Here is a 6,120-nt window from a genome sequence, read left to right as displayed (position 1 = left end):
TTGGTCTACCATCACGCATTGTCTTTCTCTTTCGGGTGTAGGTGACTGGGAGAGAGGACAAGGCTTTCAAACTGCATGGAGCACATTCTAGGATGAGATGTGGGCTCCGGGCACTGTCCATGAAAATTGCGCAGAGGTCACCAAGAGGTTGAGATGAGAAATCCGGATCGGCAGTGACTATCTGCAAGATCTGGCTCAACAGGACAACAAATCAGTGAAATTTTTTCAGGGAGCTAGTGCATGCAGCAAGGGGAGACAGGCAATGAAAACTACGCAATTTTTCCATGGAGGCTGGTAGCAGGAAATGGGAGGCTACTGGAAAAAACTACATAGAGAGTTGAGAGGTTGGCATGTTGGACATCCCTACGCAGTTTCTGGGTTGAGCGGGATATTGGGCAGCCGAGAGAATTCTCATGAAAACTATGTAGTTTTTAGGAGGAGCAATTCGCCGACTAACAAGGTGACTTGCTAACAAAACTATGCAAATTTTGAGGGCAGTGTAGTGACAAGTAGTGGGTGTCTGTACTTCATGTCTACATAATTTCTTCAGTCAGCAGAAGTGCGCATTTTTGGAAGCTTCAACGCAATTTTTTGGAGGAGTGAGGCTCGGAGTCACTGCTCGGTCAAACTCTTTGGTTGAGAAACTAGAGGCTTAGTAGATTTTGCTTGCGGGTAGTGCAAATTGAGATGGATTGTTGAGAAACTTCTGCATTGGTCTGGGTGAAATTCAGTTGGGTCGACTCCAGGATTGCGCAATCCAGACTGATTTGAGTGGAGGAAGCAAAATATTGGTGTTTAGCTGATCTTCAATGGGAAACAGAAAGTGATGAGGAGCCTTGGGTGTTTGAAAAATTTTCTGATCAGAAGCGGAACCAACCTCAGGACAGCGAGGGCTGACATAACCATCAGCCCAGGCTGAAATGCCTTGATAGACTGCGGGGTTTCCAATCTGTGAATAGATAGACCATCAGAGACCAGTGGCTTAGAAAAATTAATAGTACATAATCAACATCGTGATTGAATGAATAAGTACAAATATCATGACAACTAGGATCCAAAAATTTGGGATGTTTGTCGGCATCATCATGATTTGATGAATTGTGCAGAGGGGTAGATGAGAAACAAGTATGTTCACCCTCTGTGTTTTCAGAAATGACAGATGACAGATCGGACGGATTTTCAGAGGAAGATGTCTCCTCTCTATAATGTAATGAAAAAATGACATCCGATGTGTCTTGTGAACGATCGAAAGTAGAAACATTCGGAAATGAGTTTTCACAGTGGGGATCAAAAGTGGAAGAATCAGAAGGGATGCCAGGATAGAGCAGATGAGGTGCAAATGGGGGAGTCATCCTTCACTACGGGTTCTTCTTTATATTCCTGCACACATTCATCATGAATGAGAGCAAGGTTGGATGCACAATACCGACTTTGTCAATAACTTGATCCTTGTTGACAAGTGTGGAGTTCGGGACGGAAGAGAAAAAGGTAGTACAATCTGGAGGATCAATAGAATGAAGGGATGGAGGTTGACGTAACAAGTCCACATGACAACCAGCATGCTAGCAAGGAAACTTTGCGTAGATATCAAGAGCATGAGAGGTAGGAGGATGTGATAGTTCAACAGATGTGTGTGCACGCTCTCCCACATCACTCTGCGAGGGTGGAGCTATTTGATGAGTGGAAGGCAGACAGTGAATTATGGTAACAACTGTGTCCACTTGTGATTACACAGCTCCATCATTGAAGTATGCAGGGAGGGGTTCGAATGATTATATAAGTTATTGTATTTTTAGATATGTAAAGAATATACTTAAATCTTCCATCAAGGAATTCCCAATCAATTTCATCTTTAGGAAATCGATACGCAAGATTACAAAAGCACATGTAAAATTGTTCAATGAACTCATCAGGTGCTTTACCTAATTTCATAATTTCTTTATTGATCACTTTATGGTCCAAATGATTGAAAGCATGGTCTATCTCTACGATCAAATGATGGAAAGAGTGAATATATATTTTGGGTAGCATGGCATACAAATGCAGTGGGTGCCCTCGAAGCATGTATGTGAACATCGTGCAAGTCATGTAATATTCAAAGATTTCATACCTTTCATGAGAGCCTATAACACCAACCGCATGTGTAACCAAGGCTGCTTGCCTCCACCATCATATGTTTTATGTCACAAGTTATTCCAGAGCTCTTCTAACATCTAAAAGTCGTTTCCATAAGACATACACTCCGGAAGAGAAATTATGTGTTTAGTCATGATAAGTATGCAGAGATTCAAAATAGATTGTGAGGACTTAGCTTGTCATCTGGGCCCTCCTTCTAGCACCAAAAATGTTGATGGTGTTGGACCCGCCAACATTCAGGGGATCTCCCCGTTATGAATTCCCAACTAGTCCTCACACCATTTGGTGTAGGAGTCCCATCTGGTATGATGGCCTCGTTGCCATTATATTAAATATTTTCCTTAGCTCTTTCTTGTCAACACGTGAGAGTGGTTTACTTTGTCTTGGAACAGTGAGGTCCACGTTCCTCGTGAGTGCTTAGTTTCGCTTGTGTCAAAGTTATTTCACTGCAGAGGGAGAGCTTGGAAGTGAGTGTCAAGTTGAAAAGGAATATTCCCAACTCTGTTAGAGACACGCAACACAACAAGACATGCGCAACTTCTAGAGTAGTATTCCACACGGATGTGGTAGTCACAAACACAAGGTGAACAAATAACACATAGAACACCCAACGGGATAGTCCACATGAGCGTGACAGATGTTATAAGAAGTTTACAAGAATGAATCTATCTAATGTCCAGCAGGATAGCACACACATGTGAGACAACGTTAACAACTGATACAACACATTTCCAATAACATTTGTACTAGAAAAAACAAAATAGTTCAACTGTCTTAATATAGGTTAAAGCAACATGCATTACAAGTGTCCAAAGAATAGTCTTACAAATGAATAAAATACATGTGTGAAAACGTGTTGGCCTATTAACAAGCTTCTAAATTAAGCGAAAGTTCAAAGAAACATCCATACACCATTACATCACTAACCTCGATAGCGGGGTATTAGAGCCACTACTCGCTCCTGAAAGAAAATATTATAGACTCTCAAGGCTCTTTGATAGGAGCCAAGGTGAAAAGTCTTTTGCATGTACAAATGAGGGGTATTTATAGCCAAGGGTAAAAGTAGCCCTTATGATTTTTCGACTTCCCTCATGACTGTTTGACTTACATGACTCTTCAACTTTACATGACTCTTAATATTTACATGTGGGCCTCTTAAACTTCCATGTTACATTACATTGATTACAACAGTGTGTCCCACAGTAGTGATGTGGCCGAGATGAATCATGACATGAATTGACACGTCAAATATGGTATGTTCATGCTGGTGCTGGTGTGCATGTTGGGATGTAGTGCTACTGAGTGATGGATGTGCTCTTGATGTATCATAGTTTCACCTCCACATGGAAAGGTTTGTAGATTCTTCGATGGTCTTGGTGTTCGCTTGATGTTGCACGTGCATGTCTCTCCTTCGCTTGTACTTGCCATTCTCCATGTGTTCCTCTACTCGTGAACAAGACTCCTTACATGCACTTATTGCTCATCCCGTTCGTCATCGCGCCATGTCTCATCCATGTACCTATGTCTGCAATCACACATGACTAGACGACATCGAATCCAGAAATCTCCTTGTCTACCATGATGCATTGTCTTTTGCTTTTGGATGTAGGTGACCGGGAGAGAGGACAAGGCTCTAAAACTGTGCAGAACAAATTTCAGGTCGAGATGTGGGCTCTGAGAACTGTCCATGAAAATTGCACAAAGGTTACTGGGAGGTAGAGATGGGCCATTCGGATCAGTAGTGACTATCCACAGGATTTGTCTCAACTGGAGAGAAGATCTACACAATTTTTTCAGGGAGACAATGCAGGCACAAGGGGAGACTGGTAGTGAAAACTGCCCAATTTATTTGGGGAGGTTCGCAGCAACTGCGGGAGGCTGCTAGAAAAACCTGCGCAGAATTGGAAGGATGGCCTGCTGGACATCCCTACGCAGTTTATTGGTTTAGTGGGATGTTGGGAAACTATGAGAATTCTCATGAAAATTGCACAATTTTTAGGAGGAGAAATTGGTTGGCTTACAAGGTGACTGGATGAAATAACTGCACAAATTTTGAGGACTATGGAGTGACATGGAGCGAGTGTCAGTCCTTAATGTCTACACAATTTCTTTAGTTAGCACAATTGGGCATGTTTGGTAGATTTTGCGCAATTTTTCGGAGGAGTGAGGCAAGGGGTCACTACCCAGTCAAACTCTCAAGTTGAATAGCAGGAGACTTAGTAGATTTTTCTTGCAGGTAGTGCAGATTGAGATGGCTTTCTAAGAAATTTTTGCATTGTTCTGGGTGACAATTACTTGGGTCGACTCCAAGATTTCACAATGTAGACTGCTTGGGAGGAAACCTCAAGCTTTGTGCAATTCTGGGCACCAGTACATGTTCATTGAGTGTTGAGACTGTGTAATGCAGTTCAACGAAGGTCTGACTATTAGAGGGTGGTCTTATCGAGAGAGTTTCAGAAAAAAGACTAAGTGTATGAGTGAGTAAACTTGTGCATGCATGACCTTGTGAAAACACACTTAACAAGACATGAGGACAAGACATGTCGAGCCATCAAGACAAGATACATTTAGTGGGACTGACCGATGGGTGCAAGCGACAAGCGCGACAATTGAGACAGACATTCAGATAACCGCGGTGACACTTGTGCAACAGTTCTTACAACATTGTGTCTGAGTGCGATAGATGTTTACATAGAGAGCACAACTCAAACACAACCTTCAGCATCACCAGAACGAGGTCACAAGCATGACATAGAAATCAACATGCTGAGGACAATAGTTGGTCGAATAAGTGAAAAGGAATAAATACATGTAGAAGAAACACATAAAATGACTTTTCGTGTTTGTGCACATTCATGTTACTGAGGACATGATGATATGACAATGAAAAGAAGTCCTACAAACTCAACTAAGAGGTGTACATCGAAAGGTGTTCTTTAATTACCATACTTACCCTCAATATGATCAGGCATCTGACGAAGTTTGTATGCAGTCTTGATAATTTCCATTAATTGGTTCCTTAGTCCTTGTCCTCAAATCATTGGGAGTGATCTCAACATGTCACCTTTTCTTGTAGTCACTGAGAGGTAGATCTGTGCAATTTTAGAGGATAGTGACTATTGTAAAAATGAGAAACTGGGAGCACTATCTGTGCAACCTCTGTATGGAAGATCGATAGGACAACTTGGACAATACTGTGGAGTTTTGAGGCACAAGACATTGTTGCTGGATGCAGGTCCTAGGAGGTCACCTCTATGCAATTTCTAAGTGCAGTGCAGCTCGACTGCTCTACACATTTATGGAGAGTAGCGTTGACTGCCTAGCTTCTCTGCACATTTTTGGACAGCAGTTTTGGTTGGGTTCTCTGTGGGGTGCAGGGTTTCAGCAGGCAAGGGAGGTTGACGTCTCTACGGGCTACGGGGTTTCAGCAAGAAACGGAAGTTGGTGTCTTTATGCAATGTGAGATTTCAGTAGGTAATGGAGGTGGTGTCTCTTCACACAGCAGAGTTTCGATAGGTAAGGGAGTAAGCTTGATGATTGCAGAAGCAAAGCACACAGTTCTGGGAAGCTGGATGAGGATAGGTTTCTCGAGAAAATGGCTAAGTGTGAGATCAATGCAACATATCTAAACATTGATAGGACTTGACTGTGATCACACACAGACACTTAGTGACACAACGTAGACCATCGAGAATGCATAATACATACTTTTATTGATGCAAAAATCTTCGTGACAAGAGTGCGTGAAGTGGGAGTGAAACATTTTTATGTGATGACAACCACTCATACGAACACAATTCCCTTGAAGAACAACAACATTCCCTTTTCATGACAAACAACGACCCTTATGCCCGAAAATGATACATGCTACATCAAGATGAGAATGCAGACATCTCTTGGGATCAAGGAGGGGAGCTCGACGTCGCCAGCTTACCAATAATTGACCAAGGATGATCGACCGTAGGAACCAAGGTAGGCTCTGAA

This window comes from Pinus tabuliformis, chromosome X, assembly GCF_031772625.1.
Source record: "Pinus tabuliformis cultivar Carrire ecotype Pingquan chromosome X, CPIR1, whole genome shotgun sequence".
In the NCBI taxonomy this organism is placed as follows: Eukaryota; Viridiplantae; Streptophyta; class Pinopsida; order Pinales; family Pinaceae; genus Pinus; species Pinus tabuliformis.
The sequence above is the reverse complement of the archived record's forward strand: the minus strand, read 5'-3'. Positions refer to the sequence as shown.